General features: G+C 38.9%; 1 protein-coding gene and 1 non-coding gene across 4 annotated transcripts in view; both read right to left on the reverse strand.

Annotated features, from left to right (window-relative positions):
• The window catches only part of TTC28 (tetratricopeptide repeat domain 28), a 563147-nt gene that overhangs the window by 327601 nt on the left and 213794 nt on the right, over window positions 1-21752 (reverse strand). The gene's annotated exons all lie outside the window — the stretch shown is intronic.
• Window positions 21111-21245, reverse strand: LOC139037897 (small nucleolar RNA SNORA70). The gene has a single exon (XR_011490846.1). It is a non-coding gene; the product is annotated as a small nucleolar RNA SNORA70 (small nucleolar RNA).

Consider the following 21752-nt stretch of genomic DNA (forward strand, 5'->3'; position numbering starts at 1 on the left):
TAACATGGAACTGCCTCATTCGAGGGATAAGGTCTCATAGCACTGTATGCAACTCTGATGGTTCACAAATAAAACCGGGCTTGTAAACTTCTAGACGGATAATAGGTTACAGGAAGATCTAACTTGTATCATTCAGAAAACTAAGATCATGGCATCTGGTCCCATCACTTCATGGGAAATAGATGGGGAAACAGTGGAAGCAGTGTCGGACTTCATTTTGGGGGGCTCCAAAATCACTGCAGATGGTGACTGCAGCCATGAAATTAAAAGACGCTTACTCCTTGGAAGGAAAGTTATGACCAACCTAGATAGCATACTAAAAAGCAGAGACATTACTTTGCCAACAAAGGTCCATCTAGTCAAGACTATGGTTTTTCCAGAGGTCATGTATGGATGTGAGAGTTGGACTGTGAAGAAAGCTGAGTGCCGAAGAATTGATGCTTTTGAAATGTGGGGTTGGAGAAGACTCTTGAGAGTCCCTTGGACTGCAGGGAGATCCAACCAATCCATCCTAAAGGAGATTAGTCCTGGGTGTTCATTGGAAGGACTGATGCTGAAGCTGAAACTCCAATACTTTGGCTACCTCATGGGAAGAGTTGACTCATTGGAAAAGACCCTGATGCTGGGAGGGATTGGGGGCAGGAGAAGAAGGGGATGACAGAGGATGAGATGGCTGGATGGCATCACCGACTCAATGGACATGAGTTTGAGTAAACTCCGGGAGTTGGTGATGGACAGGGAGGCCTGGCGTGCTGCAATTCATGGGGTCGCAGAGTCGGACACGACTGAGCGACTGAACTGAATTGAAGTTGTATCATGAAGGCATGTCAATTACAGAAATATATGAAAAATATCCACTGTGTGGTCACTTGTAACAAGCACTAAACAAATTACTCAAAAGATCAGACAGTAAAATAACAAGAATGCTGTCTTTGTATAGTCGATGCACAAAAAGGCTCTTCAAAGACTCATGCTTAAAGTTATCTTTCACCAGCTTCAAAAAAAGATGTCAACATGACCAACTAGATGTATTCTCTTATTGAGTGTAATAAAGATTTAGAGAAATAAAATCTACAGAACAAGCTGATTTTGGCTTTTATGATTTAAATAGAACACCCTCTTCTTAAAGCAGTTATAAGGGATAGTGAAAATTAATATTTGTAAAGAGTTTAAAGAACAGATGCAACAGAAGATTAACAGAAATATACAGTAAGCATAAAGAGAAACCATACATGTGTTTCTTTTTACATTAAATCTGAATTTTATTTGTAAATCAAAATATATCCCTTCTGTGGTGGTTATTCTGTTTGCCCTCCCACTCCCCACTTATCCATGCCTGCCATTGTCTGCTCCCTCTGGACCAGGGGCCAACCTCTGCAGAACCTACAGTTTCCTCACTGCCCTGGCTTCAGGTTGAGCTGAACCAATGGGAGGCACCGGCAAGTGATGAGAAGGCAAGAGAAGAGAGGGACCAGAGAACTGGACTCCTGACCCCTCGGCTCTCTCTCTGCTCCCTGCAGGTGTTTCAGGGGCTTCGTTCCTCCGCAGCTTCGCTGCTGCCTCACGGCTCTTCTTCAACAGCAGCAGCACTCAGCAAGCTTCACTGCACTGCTCTCTCCTTCTGGATGAGGGGACACTGATCCCAGACACCCCCTTCACTATCATTTTCCAGTTTCCTTAACCCTGCCCAAACCTCTGTAAATAGTGCCCTCGTTAAATTCTCTTCAGTCAAACCCTGACTTTTTACATACTGCATGTCTTTAAAGCAAAACAGTCCTGTTTTGAGAGATAAATGAACATTTTACATGAAGACTGCTATTACACATGTTGGCCAATCTCAGATTCCCCATCTATCTGAAGCATCACTCTGATACCAGTGACTGCACACATCAATCTGCACCATTACACTTACAATCATATATTAATTCAAAGGTTTCCTGGCCGGGGGGGGGGGGGGGGGGGGGATAAAATATCTTATCTCAAAAGATAATCATCTATAGTTTCTTGGTAATTAGGTAATTTGACAGAAAACATCATATGTGAAATTTTGAGATGTTGAATCCCAGGAACATTCAAACTAGTATGAGAATATGCGTGCTGCATATTACATATCCCTGTAAGTACAGGGACCATTTACCAAAGAAAAACTCAGATACATAAGGAACTCAGCTGTTCAAGGCCCTACTCATTCCACCCGACATCCTTTCTTCTCCATCAAAACAAACAAACGAAAAAAATATGAAGGATGTTTCCAAAATCCAGGATACCTTCTAAGACAGTTGTTAATTCTACTTCTGTCCAGTGACAAGAAGTATACGGTATCCAGAGCACTGAAAAGTAAAGGCACTCAGCTGGGCCTTTTTGGCTTTAGATTAACTAGTGTTAAATATTACATCTACATATTGACAGCTTGCCATTTCCTTCTCCAGGGGATCTTCCTAACCCAGGAATCGAACCCAGGGTCTCCTGCATTGCAGGCAGATTCTTTACCAGCTGAGCTATGAGGGAAGCCTCTCAAAAATACAAACTATATCCAATATGTTAGCCCAAGCAAATCTACTGTTTGTAGGTTTCTGTTGAAATTAGATAATATGTTTTTAAATAAAAATGATATTTGTTTACATTACCCCTTAGCTACATTAGTAGACAAATGAGAGACGAATGCATTATATTAATCTTCAAATTAAACACACAACATATCAAGTCTAGCCCCACTCTACAGAAAAAGAAATTTATATTATGATGCAGAAGTGATCCAATTAAGAATTTAAAGAAACTAACAGTCAATATGTGAAATGTCCTTTACCAACTGATTTTTAAAAAATCACAGAATGTCAACGCTAAAAGGAGCCTTGAAGACCATCAGTTAAACTCTCTTATTTTACAGATGAGGAACTTAGTGCCCAAGGTTTAAGTAAGTTGCTCCAAATTCTTAGTTGCTCTGAACCCTATCAGGACTAAATCTGGTGGGCAAGAAGTATGGTTGTAAGAAGCATTACTTCTTGAAGGGGAGTGCTTAAGTTAGGGGGAGAAATTACGCTTACCAGCTAAGATTGCTGGGTTTTGAATGGCCAGTGTAGCTTTCTGTAATGATCAAGCTAGCTGGGGGAATTTATGTGCTTTTCTAATACTTTTAAGAGAACCACGATCACCCGCAGAAGGATGTCTCAGAATCCAGAATCTCGATGATGTATAAAAATTCAGACTCCCCCTTCCCCCTTGGCATTGTTCCTTATCTCTGATAACAGGGAGAAAGGTTTTGGCTTAGACTTTAAGTGGGAAATACATCATCAACATCATTAAATACCATTCAACATTCTTCACTGAGAATCTCTGTTCCCTATATTGTAACTCTGTGAGTAGGGTGTTTGTGAGAGAGAGAGAAACAGAGTGGAAGAAGGGGTAGGTTAAAAGAGAAGATAAGGAGAGAAGCAAGATATTAGAGAGCGGAGACAGAAAAAGGGAAAGCAGAGGGGGAAACAAAGAGACAAGAGAAAGAGACAGAAAGGCAGAGATACAGAGACGTGTTAGTCGCTCAGTCATGTCTGACTCTTTGCGACCCCATGGACTGTAGCCCACCAGGCTCCACTGTCCATAGGATTCTCCAGGCAAGAATACTGGAGTGGGTAACCATTCCATCCTCCAGCAGATCTTCCCAGCCTATGGATCACACCTGGGTCTCCAGCATTACAGGTGGATTCTTTGCTGCTGAACCACCAGGAAGGGTGAAACAGAAACAGTGAGAAACAGAAGCAGAGAGACAGACAGTGATGGAGAGACACGCAGATCAGAAAACACAGAGGGATAGAGAAAAGGAGGAGAGTAAGATAGCGAAGCCACACTAGAAACCCCTTTGTTAGACAATGCTGTCCTCACCAAGAAGTTTGAGCACCATCTGAGAATTTGTTAGAAGGCAGGAACTCAGGTCTTGTCCCAGATGCACTAAATCAGAATCTGTATTTTTAAGACTATCCCCAAGTAATTCAGGGGCTACAACAGTTAGTTCTATTTACTCAAGGTCATTTTTAACTGTCATTAAAGGAATGAAATGGTTGACACTATGTGCAAAGTTACAAGGTTCCATCACTTAGAAACCCAGGATAAACTTCAATCTCAGGCCAGGTAACTTGCATGCAGACATGTAGATTCAACCCAACCATACTTGCTACCAGTCTTTTTTTTTTTTTAAACAGTAGGTTCACATCTAAGAAGTTAATAATACAACCCCTTGTTTCCACAGAAATTTCCTTTCAAGTGTTCAGAAAACAGGACATCTTCAAGACTGACAAATGACAGATTTAATCAGATGCCTCTGAAACAATTATTCATAGTTGGAAAATTTCTGAGCAGCCACTATTAAAAACATTTAATTTCTTTTTTTGAAAAATTTAAGATGTAGCACCCATCCCATGATGACACATGTATTTAAGATATTCTGCACTTCAGATAAAAGAGTAAATATATTGTAATTTCACTATACAATGTTTTTATTAAACAGCCAAGCACGTAATTACAGGATTTTCAGTGCAAAATTACTGCCGCTTTGAAACTCCAGTATTTCACTCACCCACATGGCAATGTTTTTCTCTTCCTACAGTCCCAGTCATATTCCCTGAACCCTCTGCCAGCTGCTCCTTTCTCTCTCCACTTCCCTATTGTTTATGGCTTATCCTATTTATCATCTTTTAAAGGAGAAGAAAATAAGTATTAGACACTGATATCTACCTTTTTCCAAGAATATGCTCTTTGTTCTATGCACTGAGTAGAAATAATAACTGTTGCTAACAGAAGGGCCAGGATGGGAACTCTTGACTCTGATGGTCACCTTTTCCTTCTCTTTCCTCTTCCCTTCTCCCTCTCAGTCAATCTCAGTGACTCTTCACCCTGCCAACATATCCTAGCTAGCCAATATCTAAAGTGGAGAAAGCAACAAAGATCTGTACTAAAGGGGTGCAAACACGAAGGTCAGGAGAAGACAGCCAGAGACCACACACTGACTGACCAAATGACCTTGAACACACCATTTCCAAGCCTAGGAAATATGCCTCAGTCAGTGAAATGTGGGTGAGTTAAGTCCTTTCCAGAGCAAACACTCTGTTTCTAGCTGAAATCTGCATTTAGCTGAAGCCCTCTTTTCTTCTCATATATAACAAAAGACTGACCAGTGAAGAATACCACAAGAGCAAGTGAAAGAGAGAGGATGGGGACACTGGACAAGGTGAGCTCGCTGCTAAAGGTACTTCATACTCTGGAAGCACCTTCACATTATCCACTAATCCTCTCATTTACAAAAATAGCAAACATTTACCTCCCCACCCCCACCCCCACCCCTGTCAAAAAAAAGATGAACAAACTAAGAGGATCCCAAGTGCTCAGGCTGCTTTACTTACATAATAATGCTTAGCATCCTAGGGCATCATAAGGGCTATTGGCCACATCCTTCCATTGAAGAAGAGAAGATAAAGAACATTTAAGTCCACAGATTCCAATCACATCTTCAAAAATACCTCCGTTTAACATCTGCACTCAATAAATGTACATTTATCTAGAGTAATGTGCTTGGTTGTTTTTTGAAGTTTTTTTTTTAATAAGCAATTATTAAGAATATAAATAGTAGCTAAAGAAATAAATAAAGCTACCACCAAATAACTCTACTAAGTTTACAGAATGACTCAACAAAACTAACTTCTGAAAATGACAGTAACCCTCTGCCTAAATCTCTAAGCAGTATAGGTAAAAGAACAAAAATTGGTCAAAATAGGTTCTTGGGGGGCAGGGGGGGAATGCAACTATTCTAACATGAAAGAAGTAAAAGGGGTTAAAAACCAATTACAATGAATTTCCTTGTTGGTCCAGAAGTTAAAAATCTGCCTGGCAATGCAGGGGACATGGGTTCGATCCCTGGTCCAGGAAGATTCCACTGCCGCAAGGCAACTAAGCCTGTGCACCACAACTACTAAAGTCTGATCGCCCTAGAGCCTGTGCTCCACAACAAAGAAGCCACCACAATAAGAAGCCTGCACACTGCCAGATGCAGCAACAAAGACCCAGCACAGCCCCCTAAATAAATAACTTTTTTAAAAAATTAATTACCATGAATAGGCCATAATAGCCCAAAGAAACTTGTCTACCTGTAAGAATACTGAAGTGGAGGCAAAAACCATGAAATAAATGTTAAAAGTACACTTCGTTTTGTTTCTGAAAGCAAACATGGAAGAACACAGACATTTTTTAAAATAAGGACAATTTTTCAAAAGAAACACTTGGAAATGTCTATCATTTGAAACATCCTGCCTCCTTTCTTTGCTTTAAATTCCATGTAGGGTATTTTGAGCTTATTGCTTTGATCAGATTTAGCCCTAAGTAATTATATTTAGTCATAGACATTTGATCTATAAATGGAATCTACTAAAGGAATTATTATAACTTCCATGAAACTGGCAAACAGCAGCTCTGTTTGATGTGATTCTAGAAAAGCTTTATTCTGAAAAGAAAATGCAGTAAATTTACCTATATAGAAGATATTTCTAAGTTAAAATCTTTCAAAAGTATAGTTATACATCTATAATACGTTTCAAAGAAAGAATCACCATTTAACAGGGCCCTGCACAAATACGGGTTACTCAATAGTCACTCTTCTTTTGAGGAAGCAAACAGTAAAAAAAAAAAAAAATATGTTTCTCTTTTCATAGATCTCATGCAAATATCTATAGACCGAATGCCAGCCACTAAGCAAAAAGACTGTTCAGGATTCTTGCCTTGAAAGAATATAAAATATTTTGTTGACAGAGTATGTAAATCTAGACACAGGCAGAATGTGTCACTAGGTAGCAAAAGGCAAAGGAGAAAGGGAAAGATACATCGAACTGAATGCAGAGTTCTAGAGAACAGCAAGGAGAGATAACAAAGCCTTCTTCAGTGAACAATGCAAAGAAACAGAGGAAGACAAAAGAATGGGAAAGACCAGAGATCTCTTCAAGAAAATTCGAGACACCAAGGGCACATTTCATGCAAAGATGGGCATATGATAAATGACAGAAACAGCAGGGACCTAACAGAAGCAGAAGAGATTAAGAAGAGGTGGTATGAATACATAGAACTATACAAAAAAGGTCTCAATGACCTGGATAACCATGATGGTGCGGTCACTCATCTACAGCCAGACATCCTGGAGTGCAAAGTCAAGTGGGCCTTAGTGGCATCACTACAAACAGAGCTAGTGAAGGTGACAGAATTCCAGCAGAGCAATTTCAAATCCTAAAAGATGATGCTGTGAAAGTGCTGCACTCACTCAGTATGCCAGCAAATTTGGAAAACTCAGCAGTGGTCACAGGACTGGAAAAAGTCAGTTTGCATTACAATCCCAAAGGACAATGCCAAAGAATGCTCAAACTACCACACAATTGCACTCATCTCACATGATAGTAAAGTAATGCTCAAAATTCTCCAAGCCAGGCTTCAGCAATACATGAATCATGAATTTCCAGATGTTCAAGCTGGTTTTAGAAAAGGCAGAGGAACCAGAGATCAAATTGCCAACATCCACTGGATCACAGAAAAAGCAAGGGAATTCCAGGAAAACATCTTCTTCTGCTTCATTGACCCTGCTAAAGCCTTTGACTGTGTGGATCACAACAAATGGTGGAAAATTCTTAAAGAGATGGGAATACCAGACCACCTTACCTATCTCCTGAGAAACCTGTATGCAGGTCAGGAAGCAACAGTTAGAACCAGACACGGAACAACAGACTGGTTCAAAATCAGGGAAGGTGTACATCAAGGCTGTATATTGTCACCCTGCTTATTTAATGTCGATGCAGAGTACATCATGATGCAAAATACCAGGCTGGATGAATTATAAGCTGGAATCCAGATTGCTAGGGGAAATATCAACAACCTCAGATAGGCAGATGACACCACCCTTATGGCAGAAAGTGAAGAAGAACTAAAGAGCCTCTTGATAAAAGTGAAAGAGAAGAGTGAAAAAGTTGGCTTAAAGCTAAACATTTAAAAAACTAAGATCATGGCATCTGGTCCCATCACTTCATGGCAAATAGATGGGGAAACAGTGGAAACAGTAGTTGACTTTATTTTTCTGGGCTCCAAAATCACTGCAGATGGTGATTGCAGCCATGAAATTAAAAGACACTTGCTCCTTGGAAGGAAAGTTATGACCAACCTGGACAGCATACTCAAAAGCAGAGACATTACTTTGTCAACATGGTCTGTCTAGTCACGGCTGTGGTTTTTCCAGTAGTCATGTATGGATGTGAGAGTTGGACTATAAAGAAAGCTGAGCACCAAAGAATTGCTTTTGAACTGTGGTGTTGGAGAAGACTCTTAAGAGTCCCTTGGACTGCAAGGAGATCCAACCAGTCAATCCTAAAGGAAATCAGTCCTGGGTGTTCATTGGAAGGACTGATGTTGAAGCTGAAACTCCAATACTTTGGCCACCTGATGCGAAGAGCCGACTCATTTGAAAAGACCCTGATGTTGGGAAAGATTGATGGTAGGAGGAGAAGGGGATGACAGAGGATGAGACAGTTAGATGGCATCACCAACTCAATGGACTTGAGTTTGGGTAAACTCCAGGAGTTGGTGATGGACAGGGAGGCCTAGCACACTGAAGTTCATGGTGTCACATCACAAAGAGTCAGACACGACTGAGTGACTGAACTGAACTGATTAAGTCCTAACTCTGTGGCAAGCACTGTGCTAAAGGGCTTTATATACATTAATTAATTTTCTCAACAACCATATGAAATATGCAATATTGCCCCATATTACAAATGGATTAGATAGGCAGAATAACTCTGCTGTGAATTAGTGAAAAGAACAACAAGGATTTCAATTCAAGTCTGACTCTACAGACTGCGCTCCTAATCACTATACCATTCTGACTTGGGGAAAAAAAATTATTTCAGAGAAAGTTACTACCTTCTATCAGGATCAGAGTATTAACAAGGATGTTTTAGACCTGGTAAAATAAATAAATAGAGGAGGGAACAGGAAGGGAGGAAGGGAAACACTTTTACTAATAGCTCTTGCTTTTTAATACTCTGACTTTTAAGTCAGAGAAAGTGAGTCAGAATAAAAAGGACTGGCTCATGATCTTAGTTTCCCAGACTAGTGCAAGCCATTCTCTCCCTTTTTTTGGTGCCAGTAATAATAACAACTAACATTTACTGAGTGCTTAGTAAGTGCCAGAAACTCTTCTAAGAGCTTTATGTGTATTATCTTATTCAATCCTCACAAATCCATAAATATTATCTTCATTTTATAGATGAGTAAACTAGAACATAAGGAGATTAAATAACTTGGCTCAAATCCTGCCTCCAGGCAAGATAGAGTAACAGGGACAAGACTTATTTACCTAATTACTTAAACAACTAAAAATCTGTGGAGAAATATACAAGAAGTAACAGTTTTCAGACACTGGACAAGAGACAGCAAAGGACAACGATCCCTGAGAGAGAATGAAGAAAGAGGTATACTTATGAATGGCCCAGCTCACTGCATAGAGAGCTTTACTAAGCTGCAGTTCTGGGAAGGGGAACCCAAGAAAAGCCCAGAAATTTCCCTTAGTTGAGAAGACAGAGTGGGAAGCTCAAAGAAGCTCTGATGGGTCGAATCACAGAGAAGACTGGAGAGGAGAAGCTACACTGAGAGAAAACTGCAGAGACCTTCAGAGCCCTCCCAACCCCTGCCCCCAAGCCTTCATCTGAGAACTGGGTACGTGCATCCATATGAGAAAACCATCCAAAGATGGAAAAGAACCACCAGAAAGATGCAGGTGGAATACCTCAAAACTCACACAGGGCCAGGAAAAGGTTTTTCACAAGCCAGAGTGGAAAAGCCTCACAATACATAGGACATAGAACATGAAGTATTCTAAAGGACACTACCTCAATATACGGCTAAAATTTGCCCAGACTATAGGCTGCTCTGGTCCCCCCTAAAAAATGCTAAAAGTGAGCTTCAAGAAGATCAAGTAATTTACAAATAATTTAACAGCAACAAAGCTCCACAACAAAGTAAAAAAAATCTTCAGTAAACACAAGAATACCTAGCACTCAACACAGTAAAATCCAACATGTCTGACATCCAATCAAAAATTACCAGGCAAGCAAATAAGCAGGAAGATAAAATCCATAATGAAGAGAATAATTCAAGAGAAACCAAACCAGAAATGACACAGATAAGTATACAAGAATATTAAAAGCTATTATAATAATATTCTATATGTTCAAGAAAGTAGAGGAAAATATGATCATGTTAAGACCTGGAAGACATTTTTTTAAGACATATATCAGAGCTGTAGAGATAAAACCATAATGTCCCAAATTTTAAAATGCAGAAAATGTGACTAATAGTAAACTAGAAATTAAAGAAAAGATTGGTATATTTGAAAATACACCAAATGAAACAATTAAAATCGAAACAGATAGTGTTTTAACAGAATATAGTGAGCTGTGTACAAGTTCAAGCAGCCTAATGTATGTGTAATGGAAGTCTCCAAAGGAAAAAAGAGAGAGAAGAAGGCAGGAAAAAAATCCTTATTCAAGGAAATAAGAACTGAAATATGTCCAGGTTTAGTAAAGACTATTATTTAAAAAATAAAAACTAATAAAAAGTACAAGGCACATCATAATCAATTTTCTTAAGCACATTAATAAAGAAAAAGTCTTAAAAAGCATTCAAAGAAAATAAAGATTTGATACAGGAACAAAGCTAAGAATGACAGTGGATTTCTCACTGGAAATAGCATGAGAGAGACAAGGAAGCAACATCCTTACATCTGTGAAAGAAATCTCCAGACTTAGTGAAAATATCTTTCAAATAGCACAGCACAAAGCAATCTTAGACATATAAAAGCTGAAATGGAAAACAGTACGGTGGCTCCTCAAAAAATCAGAAATAGAATAACCATAGCATCTAGCAATTGGTGGCGCTAGTGGTAAAGAACTCATCTGCCAACACAGGAGGTCCAAGAGATGTGGGTTCAAGCCCTGGGTTGGGAAGATCCCCGGAGGAGGGCATGGCAACTCACTTCAGTATCCTTGCCTGAAGAATCCCATGGATAGAAGATCCTGGTGGCTACAGTCCATACGGTCACAAAGAGTCAGACGTGACTAAAGCAACTTAGCACACATGCACGAGCAATTCCACTCCTGGGTATATACTAAAACAAACTGAAAAGCAGGGACTCAAACCCATATATGTGTACAATAATATTCATAGCAGCTTTATTCACAATAGCCAAAAGATGTAAGCATCTTAAGTTTCTATGAACAAATGAATGGATAAACAGAATATGATATATACAAATAATGGAACATTATTTGCCTTAAAAGAAACTCTGATACATAGATACACAGGTTCATGCCACAACAAAAGGTAAACCTTGAGGACTTCCTGCTAAATGAAATAAACCTGTCACAAAAAGACAAATACAGTACAATTCTATTTATACGAGGAACCTAGAGTAGTCAAATTTATAGAGACAGAAAGTAGATTGGTGGTCAACAGGGAATAGGGGAGGCAGGAATGAAGAGTTGTTTAATTGCTACAACATTTCAGTTTTGCAAGATGAAAAGCGTGCTGAAGATTGGTTTGCATGACAGTGTGAATGCATATTAACACTACAGAACTATACACTTAAAAATGATTAATCTCAAAAATTTTATATATATTTTTACAATTTAAAAAAGCCTTTTTTACGTGGAAAGGGTTAACCAGCAACTGCATTACAAACAAAAAGAAAAACTAGAGGAAAGACTGATAAAGACAAAGAAAACAAGTCAAATATCAGAGGACACTTGAGGAGATTGCTCAGTTAAGTGCAATGCAATGTGGGATCCTGGATTATATCCTAGAGCAAACAAGGGGATTACAGAAAAAATGGTAAAAATTTGTATGGGCAGTAGTTTAATTAATAGCACTGTACTTGTTTTAATTTACTAGTTTTGATAACTACACTGTTTATTCAAAATGTTAACATTAAAGGAAGCTATGTGAAGGGCATATACTCTCTGTTCTGTTTCTGCAACTTTTCTGTAAGTCTAAAATTATTTTAGAAGAAAAATATTTAAAAAAAAAAAGAAGAAGAAGAAGAAAGCATGGTTAGCATACCACTTGTGACAAGAGTTAAGGTTCCCCTGTTAATACAGGTGACTAAAGTCCAAAGTGAGCACATTTAGATCTAACTTAGAGGAGAGAGAAGCAATTTTGTTTTGCCTTTTTCAGTTTAAACAGGAGTACAGAAGAGAATAAGGTCGTCAAGTATTGTTGAAACAGCATAAAAATCACAGTCTATACTTCACAATAAAAATGCCACCTTACCAAAGTTGTGATACATGTGACAATATCCCAGAACTAACCCAACAAATATGGGGATATAGGTACAAAAGCAATGTAGGAGTCAAGAGAAAGAAAAGAGGCTTAAAGGACTGGTTTGTGCAGTTCTGAAATCCAATCACTTTTAATCAATCCCTTAAGATAAAGAATAATAATTTCTTAGTTAAATTTCCATAAGAAGACTGCATGTTTTCCCTCCGCTGTTCCTGTCCATGAGATCCACAAATTTAATTCTCAATCTTCTCATCCACTGCAATCTGGAGCAGTTTTATGGAGCAGAAACAGCATGAAACTGAAACTGGTATTTACTGATCAGCTACTCTGTGCCAGGTACTGCATGGATTATCTGATAATCCATTAAATCCTCACAATAAGCCTAAAAGGTACTATCATCCCCATTTTAACAGATGGGTGATCCAGTGCTGGCTTTTCTACTATGTCACTGGGAAAACTTATTTGAATCACAACATCTCTGGACCCAAAGACACCAACACAGTTAAATGTCACTGCTGGCATTTGTTTGGTACCTGCCTTACCTCTCCTACTCTGAACTCCTACAAGGTAGGAGAGTCGTGACCTTGGTATTAGGCATATACATGCACAGGTTTGCAGTTGCTAAAAAGAGAGAATGTTACATGAGAAGGCTAAACTAACTAGAAAAAGAACCACTAGAGTTTCCTATGTTCTGCTATCATATTCTTCAAAGAAAAAGCATTAGAGAAAGGAATAGACTAGGGATGAAGAATCTGGGATCTGGTCCCAACTCCACCACTGACTGACTCTGTGGTCTTAGGCTCACAAACCTCTCTTTATCTAAGACTCAAAACCAGTGCAATAGAAAGTAGCTGACCTTTTTGATTCAACATACTGTGAGGAATGAATGAGCCTATCTTAGAGGCTTATTATAAACCTAAAAGAGACAAAATAAGTAAAGTTCCTGGTACAAGATCAGTGTCCAGCACTATCGTTTCAACACAAGGATTCAAGGATGGAGCTGCCTGCCTTGTTAGTAGACGGTGCCTTCCTGTCTGCTGCATTTTAGTAACCTGGCATTTTCACTCTGATGATATTTTTTTTGTGGTATCCTACAAATGTTGGTATAGAGGGTGATTCATCATGTAAACTAAAATCACTGCTTGCAAGTAAATGCAAACTGAAAATTACAGAGAGAACAGAGGTTTAAAAATGTACTTAAAAATAATAAAAACTCAAGTGAAGTCACTTATCCAATATTTTACTGGAAATTGGACCACCTCCAATTCTCTTAAGGGTACCCACAGTTTGGTAACCAGATGTTAATACTGTTCTTCTGCCAAAGAAAACTTCAGGATTCAAAGACTATTTTTTCCTTTAAAAAACATATTTATATCTCAAAACATGTATTTCTCTGATACCTTAACAGATTAGATGAAAAACAAAGTATCCCTTCGATCCCCATGCTACTCTGAGGTACATTTGATGTGCACTGGCAGGAGGCACTGGGAAGAGAAAGGGCCTATTCATTATCTGAATAAAGAATAAAACAGACACCAGTAGATAGCCAGCCTGACATTCAGATTCACAACTGAAAGCTAAGATTCAGAAGCAGCCCAGACCCAACGAGAGCTTAATGACTGTATTATAACTAGCAAGATGAGCCTTATTAAGGGACAGGCGCAGTAGTAATGAAGCAACGTGGCTGCTGGGACAACCCAACCTGTCACAAGGAATAAAGCAAACCATCATCCAAGCCAACCAAGTATCAGGTTAAAGTAAACTCTCTGCCATTTCCCTCAAGACACAAATATGAATATCCTAATCCACAGTATCAGAGTGGCAATTATGACAACTATACCAAGGCATTTTATTACTCTCTACTAGACTTGGCTAGATCTCTGAGCTGCTTTCATCATCAGCTGAGTATTCCCTGAACCCCAAAGCTGTTTCTGACAGAAATGAGGCACAGCAAATATGATATTCACTTTGTGCCATCCTCAAAGTACAGATAACAGAACAGAGTAGATTTAATTCTTTGACAGGATTATCCACGGGCCTGACCTTTGGTAACTGTTTCTAAGTTCATCAGCTAACCAATAAGTAAATGAGCAAATGAACAGGAGAGTTGGAATGCATGACTGTTCGACCAAACTCATATCATTGTGCAAATACCTCCAACTTAAAATCTTAATGATCAAAGGAATATGAGAGCTAACCTAGACCAAATAGATACACAAGTGCCTACAGCAAATGAGGATATTAATATCAGATAAAGTAGACTTGAAAACAAAGAGATAAAGAGGACATTTCATAATTACAAAAGGGAAAATTCATCAGAAAGACATGACTGTAATGTGTATGCACCCAACTAACAGAATTTCAAAATGCAGGAAACTATCTATTCTTTCTGTCACTACTTCATCTCCCACTTTCCTGAATCCTCTCCACGAAAATGTCCCTAAGCAAGATCACCAGTGACATCCATACAGTCAAATCCATTGATCAATTCTCATTTCATCTTACTTGACCTACCACTTCCTCATCCTTGAAACATTTTCCCCTTTGGACTGAAGGACTCCATTTTCTCTCCATTCTTCTAAAATCTACCATCTTTTCAACTAGGAAGTGCATTAGGCAAAAGATTGGATACAGAAACAACAGTTGGAATCGTTCATTTACTGGCCTTTTTTCCTGGTTTCCTTTCCTGGTTTCTGATTGTGCTTTTCTAAATATTCTACCCCCAATATGTACTTGGTTTTGACTTCTTCTCTATTATGCCTATTGCTTTACTTCTGCACTTTCTTTGATGAAAATGACATTGTTTAGTTTGAAATACTTTCCTTTGCCCACAGTGGTGATGTGTTTATCCTAAATTGTCCACACCCCCTTATCTACCTCTACCCTGTGTGGTTTTAGCATAGCTGACCATTGTTAAAAGCTGCAAATCTCAAATTTATAACTACAGTAAATTCCAAATGTGTATTCAAATCTCCACTTAGATGTCTAATAGTCGTCAAATCTGCAATCTTAATTCCAACCTCCTTTCTCCTTTTTCAATAAATGGCTCAGGCCAAATAACAGGTCCATTCTCTCTCTCGTAGCCCCATATCCAATCTTTCAGGAAGTTCAGTTAGTTCTACTTTCAAAAATAGATCCAGAACCCAACCATTACTTACCATTCCATCACTATCACCTTGGTCCAAGCCTCCCTACTGGTCTCATGGCCCTGAAGCCCATATAGCCTATTCTCCACATAGCAGTTACGATGATCTTTTTGAGCACTAGTCTGAACATGTCTTTACTTTGCTCAAAACCCTCTGATTTCCTTCCCTTATAGTAAAATCCTAATTTTTTACCATGGCCTTCAAACCTTACATGATCAGCCCTCCCCTCAACAACCTCTTTGACCATATCAGAAATCCTACCATTATGCCATTCATTCCCTCCAGCCAAACTGGTCTCCTTCCCCTCTGGGAGTACAGCAAGCATATTTCCTGCCATGAGTCTTTAACCCTGATGGTCCCCTTGGCTGGACTTCTCTTTTTTTTATTCCCCAAAACTACATGGCTTTTCCCTATACTTCTTCCAGGTCTTCGTTCATACATCACTTTTTAAGAAATTCATCTGACAATTGGACAGTGCATCCATATGAAGATATTCTCTCAATTAAATGAGTATCTTCAGCATTTTATCTCCCTTATTACCCTCATCCCATTAGTATCTAAGTTCTTTCAAACGTGCATCCATTACATCTTCTTCACATCTCTCCATTTCCATTACCAATGCGAGTTCAGTCCCCATCATATATCTTCTGCAACAGGCTCACCAGTGCTCCTTCTGTATCCAATCTCTTGTCTAATGCACTTCATAAGTGAAAAGATTATGGACTTTAAAAATTAGACAGATATAGACTCTCCTTGAGCAGTCAATTACCAGCTATGTGACCCTGAACAAATCATGTGAAATTTTCAGGGTTTCAGTTTGCTCATTTGTAAATGGAATTAATAAAACCTACTTTAAAAATTTTTACAGACTTTATTTTTTAAAACAGTGTTAAGTACACAGCAAAACTGAGCAGAAGGTACAGAGAGTTTCCACATACTCCATATGAACTCCACAGTTTATATATATGAACTTCTGTTCATATATAATATCTACTTATCAGGACTACGGTGAGTAAAAAAATAAGAATACAAAGCATACAATGATGGTCGCAAAGTACATAGCAGACACTCAAATATTACGAGGATTTTTTTCCTTTCCAAACTTTGATCATGTATTCCCTGGTTCAAAATTTTAACTGGCTTACCACTGTGTGTGTTAGTCACTCAGTCGTGTCCAACTCTATGAGACCCCATGGACTGTAGCCCACCAGGCTTCTCTGGTCCATGGGATTCTCCAGGCAAGAATACTAGAGTAGATTGCCACGCCCTTCTCCAGGGGATCTTCCTGATCCAGGGATCAAAACCAGGTCTCCTGCACTGCAGGTGGACTCTTTACCATCTGAGCCACAAGGCTTACCACTAAATACAGATAAATCAAAATTTTCAGTGTGGTGTCCAAAGATTTCCACAACTTGGCTCCAACCTAGTTTTCCAACCTTATCTTTTATTTAACACACCCATCTTCTAGCCCCCTTGCAAATTCTACTCCACCCACCACTCTACTTGTATTTTTTTATCACATTCAGCATTTTCCTACATCTATTCTTTGCCCCACCTCTGCTAAAAATACTTTTCTCTTCCAGTATGTCTGCCAAAATCTTGCGATCTTTCTAAGCCTGGCTCAAATTCCATTTTTTTATAAGAAGATATCCACAGCTTTACCAGTTGGCATTTATTTCTCTTTCTCCTATAAGTTCATGTTACTTTGTTTATGCCTCTTTTCCCACTCTCTCCTGATGAGCAGGGACCACATCTTATTCAGTAGTTAGCACAGTGCTGTGCAATACTCGGCATTCAGAAAAATCTGTTGGATTAAATCAAACATATTGACTACAAAATCACAAGTTACTCATCATTAGAGGAAAAAACTGGAGATCCATCCCTAGAATATTTGTCTTCGAATGAGTACTTGGTCAAATGTAAGTACTCATTCTACACTAGGATTCCACGAAGACTTTTACTTTGAGAACTTTAAAAAAAAAATGCCTTGGGGTGAAAAGGAAGAAGGGAATAAGTATGGGGAAAGAGAACACTAAATATCTAAGAGCTATGGAATCTTATAAATTGTATAACTCCTCAGAAGAATGAGGCTAAATGTTTTTATTTAACTTCACCCAGAAAGTCAGAGTGAAAATAAGAAACTAAAATCAACTTGTCCCTGAATCTCTTTCTGAAGTATGCTTTCCCCATCTCTAAGTTCCTAGAAAAATTACGTTCACATTACTCATCTGATAATCATATTCTGCATTTTGTTACTACTGCAGTATTTCCTTGAGCCATTTTTAAATCTTTCATCACTGAACTTTAATTCTCATATTCTCAATTAGATGATCAATTCCAAAGAAGGAGAGTTCATACCTTACACTTTTACAGTCTTTTCTGCTACAACACATTTCCACAACACCACAGAGTTCATGTCAATAGAGTGTGGAAATCGTATGTGATTTTTTTCTTAGGCAAGAAGAGCTGGAACAGTAGAACAGAATCACAGCCTTCAGGAGGAAAGGTAAAACAGCCTCAGCAAGCCTGCTACACTGACAAGGCCCTGCGCTCTCCTTAAGGAGAGTGAAAGTGAATGCCTGCCACGGCCGAGAGGTGGCATCTCAGCAGGGCTTGCTCCCCTCTGTGCCCCTCAGCAGCAACCCCACTGCTCAGGCCTCCACTTTCAAAGGCGTTATCTCACATCTCCGCAGGTCAGCATGTTTTACTCTTTTTCAGTGCATTTTTAACATCTATGGCAACTTCCACCCATACTGAGCTATCTGCCTGGGCTGTCCAATCTACTGTTTTTTGGTTCCATGGTTCAAAGTGGCATGTGTGTGTATGTGTGTGTTTAGTCGCTCAGTCATGTCCCACCCTTGCTGACACTAAAGGACTGCAGCTTGCCAGACCCCTCTGTCCTTGGGATTTTCCAGGCAAGAATACTGGGGTGGGTTGCCATTTCCTCCTCCAGGGGATCTTCCAGACCCAGGGGTCAATCTGGCACCTCTTGCATCTCCTGCATTGCAGGCAGATTCTTTACTGCTAAGCCATCTGGAAAGCCCATAGATTTTGAGTAATCTACATCTAGCCCTATTTTTTCCCCCATAATCTCTATAATTTTATACACACACATACATATATACACACACACACATGCATAGATAGTATGTTATAGTAAAATGCATGATTATCCAAAGTCACTAACACACTACCTTGAATATAACATTTATAGGTTATTGCATTTAATTCTGAAAACATCTGTATTTTGCCATTGTTCACATGATCTTAAATCTAAAATCCACTTTCTGGGGTTCCTAAAACCCTTCAGCCCCACAAGGAGTCCTTCATTGCCTGCTAAGGTGTCTATCATCACACCAAAATCACTACTTAAACTAAACCACTTCTGCTAATATAACATTCAACTTACTGTTGTAAAAAGATCTAACCTGCAATACCATCAGTATGACTCTCAAACCCCAATAAATGATGTGACCTCTCTGCTTGGTGATGCTAAACTTCTAGACACAATGAATGGAAAAGCGGAGACAAACAGGCTGTTTTCTATTCACTTTCACAGATGCTTGGGCTACTGCCCAATCTCCATAATGAGGGTGGCCTCTTGCTTTGTTTTTATGAAACCAAGAGCATGTAGAACACATAGCATTTCAATATGCAGCCTTCGGGATATTATATTGTCCCCAATTGCTTGATATTTTGTCTTTCTCGTCAGAATAGTCAGAAACACACTGAAGCTGTAACAGTAACTATGACTTCTACTGAATCAGCTTAAACAATCTACTTACTGTCAACAAGATGAATAACCAACTGATCATTTTAAGTAGAAGTCTCCACACTTGGATCTTTGGGACATGAGTTTCAATTAAAAAACTTGGAGATGAGTAGTATATTGTATTATATCCCCAACCAGGCCTGATGACACTCCTTTAACCTGGTTTAGGGATGTGCACATATAGTGCATACCTTTACATATACAGCAACATGATTTGTTTCCAACACACATGAATGTCTTAAACACATAATTCAAGGAGAGAGAGGAAATCAATCTTCCCTCCTTCCTTCCTCATTCCTTTCCTCTTTCTTTTTGAGGGAGGTGGGTGTGGTGCCAGAAAACATTTTCCTATGTAAAACAGCAACAATCCCAATGTTCACTGTTATTGTTTATTTATATAAACCCTGTGTAAACAATCCCCATGTCCTTGTAGGGCTATTTCATCCCTGACATATGATGCTCAACTAAATTATTTACATTACAAAATATATTCAAACAAAAGCAACATTTTTAAACACCATTCAACCAAGGCCTAACCACCATTTGGATATGAACTGTGGCTTATCTTTCATCAAAGCAGGAAAAATCAGAAAAGACACTGATAAATGTCATGTTTCTTAGAATCTGAATAATATTCACAAATTATGGCTAATACTGACAAATCAGAAATCACTTTCAAGTTATGACCTTAGGCCCTAAATTCTAAAATTCTAAATTATCAGCTTGAAGGTACTTTAAAGATCAGATATTCCAACCACCTCATTTTCAGATGAGAAAATTAAACCTTATAGCGAGGAAGTGAGCAGTATAAAGCCACAAAGCCAGAATTGTGCGCTGATACTTGAGCACCATTAATGCCTCTCTTCACAAGTTAAAACAATTATTTTAGAACATATTTTGAAATAAACTGAAAATGTTATTGACAGAAACTTTTTGCAGGCTTCTAAAATATATATGCTAATTTAGCAGCTGTACTTAGTCAACTCTCTATTTTCTTCTTATAAATTGTTTCATATTTGTTAACACCAAGATGACATTCCCCTGCAACCCCAAACAATTTTGGCAGCCTTTTCCATCTATTGGGATGTGCTCAAAAAATATATGTTACATTAAATATTTATTTAAGTGGAATCACTAGTAAGGCAAATTCATTGGGAAAATGACAAATTAATAGTAACAGTAAGCAGTTAAGTACCAGGCACTATAATAAGTGTTTTATATTTATTACCTAATTTAGGCCTTATCAACCCTAGGAGGTGGGCATTATTAATATTACTATTTTACAGATGAAGAAACTAGAGCACAGAGATAAAATACCCAGGAGTGACTATCATTTAGTAAACTCCAGAACAGGCGTTCTAGCTTCTGAGCCCATGCTCTTAACCACTATACTACAGGGCCTCTCTACCTTTTTTTTTTTTTTTTGACAGGAAATAGCATTTATTGGTGAGCGTGATTAAGGAGGGAACAGAGCTGATGCTCATGAGTGCAGGGCCCGCCATTTGTCCAGGGGACCATGATTAGGGATGTACTTGACCCCACAGCCATCCAGGATGAGTTGCTTTTCTGCCACCATGTTCTCAAATTCATCCGCATTGAACTTGGTAAATCCCCACTTCTTGGAGATGTGGATCTTCTGATGGCCAGGGAACTTGAATTTGGCCCGGCGGAGGGCTTCAATCACATGCTCCTTGTTCTGCAGCTTGGTGCAGATGGACATTATGACCTGGCCAATGTGGACCCTGGCCACTGTGCCCTGGGGCTTTCCAAAGGCACCGCGCATACCTGTCTGGAGTCTAGATTGAGAAACAGCAGGCCAGTCATGAATGCCCACTAGGAAGAGTTGTCTCCAAGGTCCCTTAGGGCTACCTGTACAGGCAACAGGTTGCATACAAAACCAAGGAGGCTGCTGTTTGCAGCCATTGCACACTGGGCCCCCATGGGGAAAAGAGCACAGTCGGCTTAATTGGCTGCAAATACAGGGCCTCTCTAAAAGGAAATTACATTTCAAAAGAAAATAATTTCTTGATTACCTGAAAGCTGAAAGATTAACTAGACTGCATTATCTCATAGAATGATAAAATTTTCAAGCTAAAAAAACCCAGAAGTCACTAGTCCAAGTCTTTCACTTTAAACACAAAGAAACTGACATTCAAAGAGGTTAAGTGATCTGTCCAAGGTCACACAGTTTTTGGTGGTAGAAACTATTTGTCATTACAGTCTAGTATTATTCCTCATTGCTCTCTTCTGCTAACAGACAAGCTAGAGAAAGTACTATTTATAGTAGCAATAACTACCTATCAGATAAAGAGTCTAAAAGGAAAACTTGACTTTGGGGAAGTAGAATTTATAAAGAGTGACATATCAAAGAAAAAGTATGTATGTAATTTGGTGGTTACATGTTCCACAAACAGGCAGAAGAGATTTTACTAGTTCAAAGAAAGCCAAAGTTACATTACCTCTTAGAAAATAATAGAGATTTT

The sequence above is a fragment of the Odocoileus virginianus genome, chromosome 12 (genome assembly GCF_023699985.2).
Source record: "Odocoileus virginianus isolate 20LAN1187 ecotype Illinois chromosome 12, Ovbor_1.2, whole genome shotgun sequence".
NCBI classification, from domain to species: Eukaryota; Metazoa; Chordata; class Mammalia; order Artiodactyla; family Cervidae; genus Odocoileus; species Odocoileus virginianus.